At 33.8% G+C, this 17452-nt stretch overlaps 1 protein-coding gene across 1 annotated transcript in view; it reads right to left on the reverse strand.

The window, feature by feature from the left end:
* Positions 1 to 17452, reverse strand: part of LOC142330093 (allatostatin-A receptor-like) — a 613143-nt gene that overhangs the window by 255050 nt on the left and 340641 nt on the right. The window lies entirely within an intron of this gene.

Below are 17452 nucleotides of genomic sequence, written 5' to 3' on the forward strand. Positions count from 1 at the left end.
CGGCATGATCTATAGGTTTCACTTGAACATACATTAGTTTGTAGAGGAAAAGTTTCAGTTGCTTGTTTACAGCTTCGTGTGCGGAACAAGTCCGATATCTTTCTGCTGTACTATCTTACGCATCGACATTTATGAACTTTCGGTCATAGCATACGAAATAATAAGCAGCTTCTGTTAATTTAGTTTAGGTGGTCTTCCATTTCGATCATCGTTTTCAATAGAGCTTGTTGAAACAACACGAAACGAAACTAAGTACGTTCAATCACAACTTAGCAACTGACATCTTGGTTTATTGCTGAGCAACGCCCACGAAACCACAGGGCAACATAACCTCCCCACCCCGCAAAAAAAAGACCAGAATGCGTAACATAATTCTAAAGCATACTGACCAGCGACTTTTCGAACGCTCTGTAAAAACATTTTTGATCAAATGAAAACTGATCTTTAAAATTATTATTATTTTGTCGGTGTTTAGTACTTTTCTGATTGTGAATATTTAGGTAAAATTTAAAATCAAGTTTAAATTTTTACCAGAAATAATAATTTATTTTTTTTAAAATTAAATGTGCTTAATTTTTTAGTTTTATTTATGATTATTATTTTAAAATGTAATATAAATATACTAGATTTATATTAACGATTGATAATTAATTTCTTAAAAATTCTTACAGAATTTTATTTTGTTAAAAGTTTAGGAAACCCAACATAATAGACCTTATAAATAAATAAATAACATAAATGGATAAACTACGTTAAAATTTATTATTTATGATACACTTTTTTTTTTCTTTTTTTACCCCTACATCCGCGAGCGGACACCCAATTAAGTATGCTCTACTCAGGGACGTGTCCTTTCCGGATCTTATAATTGCCTGTCTCTAATCTCCAACGGAAGAACCAGGCCCGGCTATGCCGTTCCCAGACCCCCCCCCCCCACCCGGAGACCGGGCTTAGGTCTTTCCTTTTCCCAGCCTCAAACCGACGGCGCAGGAGCCGAAGCCGCCAAAGCGTGTCCGGGAATCCACACCGCCGGCCAGGTCTCGGTCTTTTCACTCATTCACACCTAACGGATCCCAGCAGTCCCCGTTCCATCACGGGAACCCACATACCAGGGCATGTGAGCCCTCAGGAACGGGGCTGTCCGCCCAGCCCTACTATAAACTACAACCCTCAGTATCCCAGTCGTCTTGCCTCATCTTCTTTTATCTTGAGAACTGCTCTTGCAAATATTGCAAAATTATTCCAGTTTCCGGACATAGCCAAGAGCCACTCCGAGAGCTGCTCTGGTCGGGTATGCATCAGTCCTGCATTTATACGATGTTCCTCCCATCGTCTGCACACAAAAATAGTGTGTTCAGCATCGCCAACCGCATCGCAGTAACAACAGATTGGTGACTCTCTCCTGCCAAACCTATGCAGGTATTGTTCAAACGCACCATGTCCCGACATGAGTTGCGTAATCTAATTCGCCAGTATGAGTATTTGAGGTGTTTATCCAGTAACATCCCTAGATATTTAGTACTTTCTACCTCGACAATTTCCTCTCCTCTCAGGCGCAGATTTAATCTTCTGAGTATCCTCCTACCAGTGAAGAGGAGGATTGCATTTGGAAGGAGAGATCTCCAAACTGTTGTTGATGAGCCATTCATTCACTAATTCTAAGGTAATATTTCCCTTGTTATTTATGATACACTGGAGTCAGTAAAATGTAAACGACGTGTAGTTTTGAATAGACTCAGGCCGATATTCCTGAGAGTAGTTAATTGAACCGCAACAACCCAAGCATACCGGTATAAGTGTCTAGTGAGTTTGTCCTTATAAACTAGCAATGTTATATAAAAATATTTAAAAAAATTTATATCATTTTTTTATACAGCTAATATTTAATTTTGATATATCATATATATTTGCAGCCGCTTTTCGGCTGCAAATGTTATAAAACATGTACGAACCAGCATCGTGATCACAGGAAATCATTTTGTTGTATAATTATTTTATTAACATTAAAATTTTCGTAATAAATCTACATCATCAATCATAGGGGTTGCGTCCTTTTTGAAACACCCGTTATTTTTAGTTTAATACATATATATATATTTAAAATACCAAAATGCTATTTTTTTTAATATATATATTTTTTTTTTTTTACGTAATTTGATTGTATTAATTACATTTTTAAATTGAATAATCATCATACTGTGTAAAGTAATTACAGTTATTTTATAAAATATTATTTGTATAAATGGTTGTATTTTACTTTTTAAAATTATAGGCAAATTTTAATTTATTAATATTTTTTCTTTAAGTGTCCATTTAACAAGTATTACTATTATGAATTACGAGTAAACCAAACCATTTGAGGATCTAAATGTATTCTTCATGATGATCCACATTTTAAAATGTATTTATTTAAAGTCAATTTTTAATTTTTAAATTTATTTTTTAAAGATAATTTCTAACAAATATATAATTCATAAACCATCAACATTTACTACAAAAGTTTTAAACTACTTAAAAGTTTCTAAAGTTTTAAAGTTTTGAAGAAAAAAATTAATTAATGATCTTACCTGAAAACGTACTATTTATACTGTTTTTGGGTGTAAAACTACTCTTCCATATAACCAGGGAGAACCGTGGGGAGCAATTCAAAAATGCTTGTTTAATGAAAAGGTTAAGAATTAAAATATATGATTTTAAAGAAAAATTAAAAACAAACGTTTTGACGTAAAAAATTCCAGGTCATGACCCTAACCAACAAACCGGCAATTTATAATATTTTTCCCAAGTTATTTTAAAAGTTGCCAAAATTTTTGTCATAGGAACATTTGCATTTATATGTATTTAATTATTTGATTTTAACAAATTTTCAATTGCAATAATTAATATTTTTAAACAATTTTATTTTTTTACCTCGTAGAAAGTAGTATATACTGCCAGTATTTATTTATTTATTCTTTTTAATTATTATATATCCAAGTTCAGCCATTTTCCTTCAGATTTATATATATATATTTCATAAAAAACCATGATAAAGTCGACCAGGAACAATCATCTTGAGAGTATTACATGTTTATGTAATACTCTCCATACAGTATCGGATATTTTAAAAAGGCAGTAATAAAATAAAGGTGTTATAACAATACATCGTAATTTATTACTTTGAATTAATATAAATTATTATTCGAAATATTTAATTAAAGGATATTATTTTTTTAAATGTTTAATAAAATCAACCTCTTCAGCATCTTGGCTGTAAATTTCGAATTTTTTTTTTTTTTAAGGTTAGGAGAGAGATTTAAAAATAATATTTTTCATTAAATTATCGGGAAAACATTATTTTTTTTTTTAGTAAAAAGATTATTTTTATTATAACCTTTTTTAGTAAGAGAAGATTTTTTTCTTACTTTTATCTTTAAAGTAAGAAAATTGTATTGTTAAAACACAACTTGTTGCTCTAAAGTCACTTGATTCAGCATTTTACCTTCGTTAGTGTGTTTCACTTGCAGTGTATAGAAGTAGATATTATAGTAGAGTATACTTATTACGGTTAACTCTTATCTTCAGTTACCAAACAAGGATGTACCAAACGAAACCGTTGCTCTCTTGTGCTTCGTATCTTCTCTTGAATCGTCATTTCCTTCCCGAACTGCTTACTCAGGAAACTCAAATATAATAACAGGATGCCCGTAAGCTATAGTCTATTTAGAAAGAGACTACGTAGAAGATATTACCTTAAATAAAAAGGTTGAGTTTAACAGTCTGTTGTACGATTATGTGAAAAATATAACATTTAAAATTTCTAATTAAAATCTTGTAAAAATATATATTTTATATATAAACCCGAAAATTTGTCTGTTTTTTTGTTCTCGCATCTCGCGTGAACCAAACGACCGATTACTTTATAATTTTCAGGATACATTTGTTATCCCAGGAAAGGTTTTAGCCATAGACCGTGGCCCTAGCCCACTTGGGCGTGAAGAATTAAACATATTCATTTATGAAAAAAATTGTTTTATTTCATTATTATATTTCTGTCGTCATGGCAACAGAAAATGAATTTTTCGTAGGCAAAGGTGTGTGTACTTTATTACCATAATTACTACTATTCTGTCTTTTATAATTTAGTTTCTTTTTCAGGTTTCTATAAAGCGTGGATACTTTAATTGTTATTTATCAGTATTATTATCACAACCAAGGGGGTAACTAACACTGAGTAAGTTTAGGAACTGGATGCCTCTGGTTAAACCTTGGGATTTTATTTTATAGATGTTATTTTTATATGATTTCAGTTGTTTTTGTGTTGGTTTAAGTGTTTTTTATAGATTTCGTTTAATCCATTATTTTTTCTTTTTTTTTTGTTCCTTATATTAATTGTTCTTATAGTATTTATATAATTTTTTATCGGTTTTTTAATTTTTTTTTTTTTTTGTATTTTTGGTGGCTGGAATGTCGAGCAAAGCAAATTCTGTAGTCCTAGGGTAGGCGCCCGGGAATCCCTTGATTGGTTTCAGGGTTCGCCTGGCCGATCTGCTCTCTAGGGGATGAGGGGAGCTCCAATCAGCTATTATTTATGCAAGAAACAATTATTTACTTTTTCCTTCATTTTGTTTAGTTAAAATTTTATTTATGTTTTTTTTTTTCTGAACTTACACTATACTATGAAGAATAATTGTGAAATATTCATTTTAAATATTTCACAATTTATTATCTATTTTATTAAGTATCATATGTTTACCTTCAATTCATAATTAATTACCAGTTTAAAAAAAAAAGGAGTTCAACCTGAATAAATGGTATTTTTTCATAAAAGTATTGTGTATTCTGTTCGTAAACATATATTACTATTTGAATACTAATACTAAATTAAAATTTGTATATGTGAAATTCCGTTATTTTCTTTGGGGTTACGAGCCTCGAATACTATAGCCCTTTTTTACTCTTTTGTAAAACAAAAGTGAAATCCTTTCCTCCCTGATAAAATAACTAGCAACCTAGTCATAAAACTAATCTTCTCAGGCAGATTATCCAAAAATAAACTAGTCATAGGACATTAAAACTTCAAAAGAACACTAGGGTATACAGGGCTTTTACCACTTAAAAACATATATCCATTTTTAAAGAAATTTTGTCATATCTATGAAAAAAGGGAGTTATGATCACTTAATTCTTAAAAACTCATCCTTAATGTAAAAAAATGTCCATATACATATAAAACTAACGTCCACAAACTCTCTCGCTTAGTTTTCCCTTAGTCCATCATTTTTTCTGCTGTTTTCCATCCTTCTGATGGCCACTACCTCTTATTACTGAGGTCTCAAAAATGGAATCTTGATGCATTTCCGACATCAGGAAAGATGCTTTGAGGCCGGTATCAAATTAAAGTTCTGTTATTGTTTCTTTATTTCAATAATATTTTCTCCATTACTGTAGAATGGTAATTATTCCATTAAAACTTTTAATTTCAAGTCAAAGAAAACATTTTTTTTATAAATAATTTTGTAACGAAAAACATTTATCAAAATATAAAGTCATTAAACGAAATTAAACTTAAAATAAAAATAATCCCGAAATGTAATGCAGTATAATAACAGTGATTAATTAAAAACACTTTCATCTGAACCTATTTTTCAAATGACTTCTAGGAATGAATGGTATTATGATTGGACTGGTACTGCCGGATCAAGGATATTATACTGCCTTGGAATTCCTCCATCGGACTAATTGTAGGGATGAAGAGATGAAATTTCGTTTAAGAATCGGACATACGGGTGTATCTGATGGAAACCATCGCTTCCCCGATATGAAAAAGATGTAATTTGTATTTCACAGTCGAATACATTCTCCTGATTGTGTGCACTGTGCGTTCTTACGGCGTAAGTTCAAGTCACATGACCTGTTTTTATCTGGGGGAATGTTAACGAACGACAAGATATCTTAAGAAGATCGTAAATTTTTTGCGGAACATCCAAATATGTGACTGTAACGCAACTAGGACGGTTAAATTGGTTTTTTCTCTCTTCGTGATTATGGTTTTATTTGTTGTTTGGGTTATATTTGTTATTTTTTTATTTAATTATGTTTTTTTTTGTCAAAAGTTCTAATGAACTCGTAATTACAGTTGGCATTTTTCTACTTTTTTCCGTTAATTTTTAGTTTTGTGGTTTACTTCGTATTTTATTTATTTTGTTTGATGATTTTTACTAATTATTTATGGTTATAAAGTTTGTGCAACTGAAAGACCTTTTTTTTAACCTCCGGGACCACCGTTAGGTATTGCTTCAGAGGATGAGATGGATGACAATGTAGCGTATAAAAATGCCTTGCCTGACCGGGATTCGAACCCGGAACCTCCGGATAAAAGGCCGAGACGCTACCACTCGCGCCACGGAGAACGTCAACAGGCCTTTAATACTTGCAAATAAAATTAAAAACTCATCCTTAATGAAAATTTGCCATACACATACAAAAAATAATTTTGAGTATTTACTTTCATTTGAATTATATTTTTATTGTTATATAATATTATGTCATCTGTTTTTTAATTTTGTTTTTTATAGCGTATAAATGTTTTTGTGTTTTTTTTTTTGTATTATTATTGTTCTTTTTTTTTAGTTTATATTGTTGCTGATCTTTATACACGCACGTTTCGGGATTAATTTTAAGAAATTATCTTTTTTTTTTTGGTTTTTTTTTATTTGTACTTGTTAATATTGCCGGCCTCCGTGGCGCGAGTAGTAGCGTCTCGGCCTTCATCTGTAGGTCCCGGATTTGAATCCCGATCTGGCATGGCATTATCACACGCTATAAAAAATTGTCATTCATCTTATCCTCTTAAGTAAATTCCTAACGGTGGTCCCGGAGATTAAAAAAAATTGTTTAATATTATGATTTTGATGTTTTAGTTATTTATTACCTTATATTGTATGTGCTTACTACTTTTAATCGTGGGCGATGATAATATTTGCTTGTTTTTTGCTATTTAAAATAAATAAAAAAAATAGTACGGTATATAAGATAAAAAAAAAAAAAAGTCTAAAAATGTTCAAAGAAAATTCATAAAATGAATAAAAAAATAGTTGTATAGAAATAAATATATATATTAATTAAACTCAACCATCAGGATGCAAACAACCATGCAGAAGTATGCTTTAGATTCATCTCCTTTCCGATCAGTCATAGTATTTGATTTTGTAATGTCTAGGTAGTTTGAAAATATATGAAAAATAATTTTTTCTTCATTTATGGGCATAGTCAATATTTTATGAATTTGGAAAGAAATAATTGTTGAATTATTATTATTATTATTATTATTATTATTATTATTATTATTATTATTATTATTATTATTACAGGCCAACCTTAACAGGAGCCGGCTAGCTGATGACTTGCTGCTGCAGCTAGCCAGAGACAGGGAGGCCGATTTGGTGCTGATCAGCGAGCAGTACCGGGACCGTGACGACTCCCAATGGTTCCGAGACTCGCTCGGGACTGCCGCGATATGGATTCCGTATCGCAGCAGAGCCCAAGTTCGGAGGCACGGCGCAGGCGAGGGTTTCGTTTGGATCTGCTGCGGTGAGGTGACGATTTTTAGCTGTTACCTCACCCCAAATGATTCGATAGCGGACTTTCGCCGGAAAGTTGACGCGCTGGAGGATGTCATCCTCGCTGCCGCTGGTGAGATGGTGGTAGCTGGGGACTTCAACTCCAGGGCGGTAGACTGGGGTATGGCGCATACCAACTCCAGAGGGAAATACATTCTGGACATGGCGGCACGTACTGGACTCGTGATTCTCAATATAGGGAACACGACGACGTTCCGCCGCCCAGGATATTTGGAAACCATTCCTGATATTTCCCTCGCCTCCGAAGAGTTGGTCACGCTCGTCCAGGACTGGAGAGTCCTCGAGGATTATACCGGTAGCGACCACCAATACATCTCATTTAGAGTCCTAGATGGTACACGAGAGCGCCCGGGGCCCCCACGGCAGGCGAAAAGATACAACATCAACAAAATTGACGAGAATAAATTCTCCTCAAAGATCTCCTCAGGGATGGTAGCCCCTGAAAACTTCGCCAACGGGGGGAACGCTGGCGCTGAAGCCGTAGTTGCTGCGACTATGCGGCTGATCGCTTCTGCATGCGACGCCTCCATGCCCCACGGGGGGCCGAGGCACCAGAAGCGACCCGTGTACTGGTGGACACCGGAGATTGCGGGGTTTCGCCGGGAGTGTCTTCGACTAAGACGAGTGGCGCAACGTGCGAGGAATCGCATAGACGTGAACGCCAGGTCAGCCGAGTACAAGACGGCAAAGAAGCGGCTCCGTCGAGCCATCAACGTGAGCAAGGCACGCTGCTGGAGAGAACTGACGGAGACCGTGGATGCAGACCCTTGGGGGCTAGGTTACAAGATAGTAACTCGGCGATTGGGGGTCTCGCGGTCACCAGCTCCACTAGACGAAGCTAAAGCGGAACACGTCGTTAAGACGTTGTTCCCGGCGCACTCGGTCCGTGCCGAGCGGGACTTCAGCGACGTGGGCGACTTTTCGCTCTTCTCGATGGAGGAATTGGAAGGAGTCCTACGGTCGCTGAAATGTAAAAAAGCCCCTGGTCCCGACGGTATACCGGCCGAGGTGCTCAAACTAGTGGGGCGCTGCAGGCCCCGTCTTCTACTAGACATGTATAATGCATGTCTGAAGGCTGGGTCTTTTAGCGCCAGGTGGAAGACCGCGCGTCTTGTGCTAACTCCCAAAAGAAAAGAAAACCCAGAGTCGCCGTCCTCCTACCGCCCATTGTGTATGCTTGACACAGCTGGGAAGGTATTGGAGAAGCTGTTAAAGAAAAGACTGGTTACGGCGATGAATCAGGCAGGTGGCCTGTCACCTAACCAGTACGGTTTCCGGCAGGGTCGATCGACCCTAGACGCAATTCAGGAGGTTGTTGAGGCAGTGCAGCGAGCAGAGGACCACAATCATTTTTCGCGACGTGTGGTCCTTCTCGTTACGTTGGACGTAAAAAACGCGTTCAACTCCGCACGATGGAGCGATATGATTCGGGCCCTGGAGCATTCGTTCCATGTGCCGCAATACCTTCTGAGAATGGTAGACGCATACCTGAGGAACCGCGGTCTCATTTACGAGACCGCAGCAGGCTGGCGTAGGACTACGATCACGTCAGGGGCGGCGCAGGGGTCGATTCTCGGCCCCGACCTTTGGAACGCCGTCTACGATGGCTTGCTGAGGCTGGAGATGCCTGAAGAATCTGCCTTGGTTGGGTACGCTGACGACGTTGCGCTACTTGTCGCAGACCGCGACGTGGAGCGCGCCCAACTGAGGCTCAGTCGGGCCATGCACAGAGTCGGTGCCTGGCTGGACGATCATGGATTGTCTCTAGCTCTCAGCAAAACGGAGATCGTAGTTCTCACGAAGAAACGTATCGACACCCTTCTTTCCCTGCGGGTCGGGGTAGAGGTTGTCGAGACCAAGCCGGCCGCAAAGTACCTCGGTATGATGATTGACCGGAAACTCAGCTTTGCTGAGCAGCTTCGTACAGCCGCCGACAAAGCTGCGAGAGCCGTAACTGCTCTCAGCCGGCTTATGGCGAATGTCGGCGGACCGAAGGCCAGCAGACGGCGATTGCTGATGTCCACGGTACATTCCATCCTGCTATACGGGTCGGAAGTGTGGGCCCAGGCATTAAGAGTTGCGAGAAACCGGAAGCGGCTCGCGCAGGTGCAACGCACCGCAGCCTTGCGAGTCGCTTCCGCGTATCGGACGGTCTCCGAGCCTGCAGTACTTGTGGTCGCCGGCGTCATACCCATTGCTACTTTAGCAAGGGAGCGCCAGGCGAACTACGGGAGGCGGCGGGCAGGCGGAGACCGGGTGACCATTGCCAACGAGGAACGCACTCGCACATTCCTCGCATGGCAAGAGACCTGGGACCACGAGACCTGAGGACGATGGACCGCAAGGCTTATTCCTCTGGTCAGACCGTGGACGGAGCGACGGCATGGAGAAGTGGAGTACTACATGACCCAATTTTTAACGGGTCACGGGTACTTCCGCGCTTACCTCCATGTCATAGGGAAAGCGCCGTCCCCCGACTGCCTGTATTGTCCCGGTGTACGGGACGACGCCGAGCACACCTTTTTCAAATGTGCTCGGTGGGCGGCAGATCGAGGGACATTAGAGGCGAATCACGGAGCACTGAGTCCCCACAACGTGGTTGCGATGATGCTCCGTGACCTGGGCAGCTGGGAAAGCGTAGCCCGATTCGTCGGCAACATACTCAGGGCCAAAAAGGTTGACCTGGACAGTCCTGAAAATTAGGTAGCACCAAACAGGCTAGAACAGGCTAGTATAGGAGGACTCGACCGGAAGTAATGTGATAAACGGTTCCGGGTCGAGCCCTGGTAGAAAGGGGGGTGGTTTTAGTCGGTAGTCCGCTGATGGTGATTGGATAATACCATCATCAGCGGGAGCCCGACACTCCGTGCGTAAATGCATTTCCACCTCCCTCCGCAAAAAAAAAAAAAAAAAAAAAAAAAAAAAAAATTATTATTATTATTATTATTATTATTATTATTATTATTAATTCACTGAAAGTTTTTAAAACATTAATTACTGATAAAATTAATGGCACTAAAATCAAAATTTATTACAATGCATTTTGGTTATTATTAACATTATTCCCAAACAATCGTGATAGCCCTGCTGAATATTAATGTTATACAATTATGCATCTTCCCTGACTATTCAATTTGATTAGTACGTGTGTAATTAAGTTAGAAATTATATAATAATTACCTACTAATTTTACAATTCCTTTTGTTATTTAGAAAAGCTACTTATAATGACAATATTTTTGCTATTTATCCAGTAACCTGAAGAAAACTTTTTTAATCCAAAACCGAATCAAATTTTCATTTAACGTTTCTTTTTACTTATCTCATAAAGTATTCACTTACTCTTGCAGTGCTCCTCTATACGTTAGGAATGTTACTGGTTTTTTCCAGAGGTTCCAGGTAAAGTTAACCATATTTTCTGAGTTAGAACGACACGTATTTAAGTTGTAACAGAAAAGTATGATTGATATTTAGTATATCTGTTATATATAGTTTGCGTATAGCGCAGTCTTTAGCCGGGTACTATATAAGAGATCCTCCCATGTCTAGTCTTAAAATCAGAGCAGATTGTTTGCCACTATAGCTTAGTCTCCGCTTAAGTGGAGATAACATCGATGCGTTCACTAATTCATCTGATTAAGGTTTCATTAGTCTTTGTTAGTTATAGCCTTTATTGATTATGGCCTTTAGGAAAGATGTATTTTAAAGCCCAGGATAGGCTCTACACCATCACCAGGTCGTTTCATATTATGATTAGGCTCTGTCGAGTAATATGCCGCCTTGGTTCAATACGGTTAGGTTTAATTATTCTATTTTTTTTATTATTCGCTGGTTCATTAAAATAAATAAAAGTCTTTATTTTGTTTATAATATGAATTATTTTTATTATAATTTTTGAACATGTAATACATATAAATAAAACATTATTGTATTAATTAATTATACATTTGTAATAATATTTATTTAAAAAATTTAAACCATTAATTAATTATTACTCCTAATTCTGCTGCTAATTTAAGTTTTCGTCCTCTAATATATACAGTAAAAAACAATAAGATTTTTATTACTCCAATCATATCTTAAAAAAATTTCAGTTTATCCGTATATTATATAACATCATGAAAAATCTGAAGAAATCAATAATTAATTTTGCCAAAATTATAAATTTCCCATGAAACATCTATTACATGAATTTATTACAAGAAGGAGAATATAGTGTGCTTACGTAGATGCCCTAATGTTAAATTACAGTGTGATTTGCACTTAGCAAATGACAAAGCCTTCCAAATTACTAAATTTTGGAGCCCTTTTACCTAAATGACGTTCAAGTTTGCTTTTATTAGTTTAAGGTTTTCCTATATGATAACTTGCCATATAAATTCGAAGTCTAATACGAAACTGTGAAATCATTATTTTTTGAATTTTTTAATAGATAGAAGTTATAAATAAAAAAGAAATTTAATAGTTTAAAAGCAGAAATATTTAACTTGAATGATTATACTTTATGTTTTATTAAAGTAATTTATTTAAAACTTTATTCTAAAGTTAGATTATAATTTAAGAAACAAAACGAACGTAAGTATAAATTTTATAACATAGAAGGTAACGAGGCAAATGTACTTTTATTTCATTACTAAAAAGAACATAACAAAAAAAATTTCTGTCGTGGTTATAGCGAACGAACATTTTCCATTTATAATCGTAATATGCCATGACGTTTGAAATAACAATGTTTGGTACTCCTTTCTATTCTTTTTTGAAGAATAAAAAACTCATTTTTTACAATGGGATACTTTAGATTTATTTTGTTACGTATTATCATGGACCATCGATCAATTTCTGACACAGAACTGCTTCGCTTGTAAGAATAAATGGTTGGGAGGGGTTAGCAGTTTTATTCGTTTAGAGTTTGTTCATACGGACGCGAAATAAGGGATTTAGAAAATTATCTGCTTTTTACTTCGTTATGTTTATATACTGAACTCTTTCTCACTCACTCTCTCTCTCTCTCTCTCACACACACACACACACACATATATATATATATATCTACAGTATATGTAAACCTACAAAATATTTTATTATATGTAATATATTTATCTTAATATTAATATTATTTTATCATTTTGTATAAAATTAAATCCTCCACAAGTTTTGGTTGAATGTTTTAGGTGTTTATAATCCATTTAACAAAGTTATTGTACGACAAACATATAAAGGAGTTTTATATCCCAACTTATTGGTTTTCAGCCAAGATTTCTTAAACACTATAGACCAGATAAGGTTCTCGAATTTTTTTAATGATTTTACAGATCAAAACCCGTAAGAAAATACTAATTCTGCTCCTTAATTAACGTCCTAAAAATTACAATACGAGCTCATTTCATTGGGGTAGCTTAAAATCGAGCAAATTTTTTCACTAGCCGTAACTCGCAAACGAAACATTTTAGGACATGTTTATATCAATTCTTTCCACGAGGATTTTAGTTTATGGAAGTTCTGGTAGAACTTCTTGATACACTCTGTATAACCTAATAATAAATATATAATAATAATATGATAATATATAATAACAGATATGATTTATAGACTATTCTTTTTTCACTATATATATATATATATATATATATATCATTCTTATGACGTGATCCAAAATATGTAAAAATAAATGCAATCAACCAAGATTATATATACTGAATTTTCTGACTGAATGATATAAAACTAAATTGGATTAACAGGTTGTATTTTTAAAAAAAATTTGAACTTCATTCATAACAACCAATTCATGTAAGTACTTTAACCTTATCTAAATACTTTTAAAAAAATGAAAATTTCTTTAAAATTAACATAAAGCAAAATTTTATTTAAATTAAAGAAATATACAAAAACACAAAAATAAATTTAACTTGCTGTTCTCTTTTTAGTTAATTGTAGTAATTTGCCAATTTCTACATCCGGTTAACTCGAAAACTCCTAGAAAATTGAGATATATTTAAATATCTTCAGAGCGACCTACATTTTAAAAGCAAAGAAAATATATGAACAAACAATGTTTGAAGAACTTTCTACTATTTACAAGTTAGTAGATATTAAAAAAAATTAATATTGTTGTAAAAAGAGCTGTTACGAAACAATATGGACAAGTTTAAAAAACCGAACCTTAATTTTAAGGCTGGTGAAAAGTAATAACTAAGATGAATTTTTGTATACGTGTATTCCATTGTTTTTTATATCCTTTCATCTCCGGCGGTTTTGAAATTTATTTGCTGGTCATATATAATGGTACTGCATTTTTGTGCATGCATTGAGAACTGTTTTTTTATGAAACGTCAACGAAATTTCATTGCTTTTATATAGAAACTACTTTTTTCCTTAATGAGAAAAAAAAATTGATTAAAAGGTATTTTTACCAACATATTGAATGGTGAGATATCCTTTATCTAATGAAAAGGTTAAGCCAATAAAAGGCTTTAGTAAATGATGCTATATGATAATGCAATATCAAAGTGAATCGTCCAATTAATTAAATTCCAGCTATGACAAGATTTTAGTTCTACAATTATAGCAGATCAATTTATGAAAATACTAGATTATCCGTTCTAATTTTAAAATTAAACCTGGGAAACACAAATTGTAAAAGAATGTAATTTCTGTTTTAATTAGCTTTTGTGATTGCAATTTATAAAAAAGAAGGTCTAAGTTTAAAAATGAAATATATGTATGTTATTAATAAAGAAAGTTTTTGATTCATATTCAGTATACGTAGAATGATTAATTTTAAAATAGTTGAGAGCTTAGCAATTACACTTGATATATTTAAATTTGAAAATTCACATGCTACGTATTGAAAACGCTTTGAAGAATGAATCTATCGTGTTTGTTTCCCAGTTACAGAATTATGGTAATTATTATTATAATCACCATATGTTTTTCAAATAGAATTTTAAAGATTTAAATGATTTTTTTTTCTATTTATTTCATTTCATATTAGTATTGTTTTAATTAACTTTCTTGTCTTTTATTAACAACGCCGGCGATTGTGAAAGTCTTTCCCTAAATAAACTTATAACTCGTGATTTGATTTTTTAAATTAGCAAAATACTCGTAAAATATAAATCATTTTTATCTTATTTATATTATTTATTTATTTATTTTTATATTATTATAAACAAAGTATCAATGAAAAAAAAAAATTAAATCATTTACACCAATGAGAATTCAAAAGTTAGTAAAGCCAAACTAGAGACACACTACAGTCGATCGGCAGGAATAGAAATCACCTAAAATATCTTATGCAATCGACTCTTAGAAACACAAATGGATGAAGCAATAACGAAGTAGTCAGGCAGTTGGTTCCAAAGATTAACCATTCTTATAGACAAGAAATGTTGATTTTGTATGAAATTTTTTCTTAGTAAGCTCAAACGTGTGATCACGTCTCCGACTGTCAAAACGGAATTTTGACAGCATCATTGAAGTTTAACCCATTTAAATTCTTGAAAGTTTCATTGAGATCTTCATCATGATTTTGATCAATATAGGAAGATCCAGGGAACGAAGGTGATCCACATAAAGCATGTTTTCAAAGTGGTATTAGCTGCATGTCTTTTCCAAGTTTTAGTTTTTTCCAGGTAGTCAATATTTTATAAAAAACAAGAATTTCCGACCGCAGCAGCAAATTACAGTTTGGAATGAACAATACTAGTGAAAAGTGTATAAAATAAATTCTTCATGACTGGTTAAAAAACCTTCGAGACCAGGTATAGAAGTTCATTTGCTTTTTAATAAGTTGAAAAATATGATATAACCATTTTAAATCAGCAGAAACAGCAACACTAAGATCTTTAGCCAAGGTTTAAGAAACTAGAACATTACTGCACAAATATTAATCATGGAAGATGTTATTCCGTTCCAGGCTAAAAACCATAACTAATTAGAGCCACGGTGAAAATTTTTATTACTATAATGCAGAATCTAGAGAGAATTAAAAATTATTTTAGATAGAAAATATCTGTCTAATTAAAATAAACAATTATAGCCTTACTCATAAAATTGGTGTTAAGTAAGCTTCATTACTGGATTTAAATGAATTTTCGATAATGTCAACTAAACATAGATAAATTATAGTCCTATGCATTTTGATATAGCATTTTTGGGTAAACTTCGTTTTTTTTATATTATGAAGTTTAAATTCATCAAATATTATACGGGAATAAAATAATAATACAGAACAATTTTAAAATTCTGAATAAATTGTGAGCTTAAACTGATTTAAAATTTAGTCAACTTCTGTACAATTGAACTATGATAAATTATACTGTGCTTTTATTTTATTTTATATCATTAATTACGTTTTAATTATCTTAAATACTTTACTAGTACCTTCTTGGTTAATATTGCATTAAAAAATAAAACCTAGTTATAATCTTTTTGTTTTTTTTTTGTATTTATTTATATAAACTATGTTAGTACTAAACGAGTACAGTCTTAATCTGTACAATCTTAAAAAATACTCATCTGTTAATAAATCGGCATCTTATTTTTTAATTTATCGTTTAGATTATAAGCAAAACTTACAACAGACTTGTTGTAGTTTTATATATTTAATATTTTAAATCCTAAACATCTAATTCAATTTGTAAAAAAGCAGACAACACAGTTGTTTTTGATGCACGGTTTACCACACACACACACACATATATATATATATACACTCCCGCGGGCGCGCGCACACACACACACACAATTTAATTTATAATATTTATCATTTTATTTAAATATAATATTTTTTCGTTTATTTAATTCAATGATTCTAACTAAAGCGCGCATGTAAACCGTATTTAATTCTCGCGGATGTGACGGTACTAGCAGCGATGATTAGCACTAACTCAACTAAAGTAATTTCATAACTTACATAGAATAAATTTCACTGTAACGGTCGGTAAACTGGTGTAGCCGCAAGACTTAACGCACCAGGTACCGAGTCAACCGGGCGATCGAGTTTGAGACCCAACCAGACCGAGTTACTTTTTTACATTTAAATATTCATTTAACTAATTCTACCTTTTACCTGTGACATCATAATATAACAGACAACTACAACAACATTTTTTGGGGTGGAGGTGCGATTTTGCAAATTTTTTTTTACAAATATTGTAATTTTTTAGTTCTTAATAAATGTTCTTAAGAAACATATGACCTTAATTTTACGTGAAATCTCGAGACACTGAGGGTGACCTTGCTCTACACGCACACCCCCTTGAATTTTTAAGTTGAAAGTTTAATGGTATCATCAATGCCACATATTCAGAAGTAATCTGATCAAGTTTATACTAAATCGGTCCAGTAGTTCTGGAGATTTTTGGGTTCCTTTAGTGTCAAAACGTCAAGGTCCAAGGATATCCAAACAGGACAGATTACAATACTTTTCTTTCTAGAGATATATATCTGCTATAGCGCTATCAAGACGGGAAAGTAAATATTTTGAACAGAAATTTTTATACGTACAAATATTTTAGTTTTTGAGAGAAGGTACATCCGCTATTAAGCCATAATAAATATCAATAATAAGTTAAATTTTTATGTATATCAATATCTTCTCTAATAAATGAATATTTAAATTATCTCAATGTTTAAAATAATGAATTATAACTGAGGAAAAAATATTAACCAAATCTATTAGGTTTAATTACTATTTATATTTGCTTTTAATACGTTTTAACTACAAAATTTGTTATGTTCTAAGTATATTAGGTTCAATAGCATTTTTGGCTAGTGTTTTACAATGTACGAGCATAAAAGATTTGTTATAATACCACATTAATGAACTGT

This window comes from Lycorma delicatula, chromosome 9, assembly GCF_047948215.1.
Source record: "Lycorma delicatula isolate Av1 chromosome 9, ASM4794821v1, whole genome shotgun sequence".
NCBI classification, from domain to species: domain Eukaryota; kingdom Metazoa; phylum Arthropoda; class Insecta; order Hemiptera; family Fulgoridae; genus Lycorma; species Lycorma delicatula.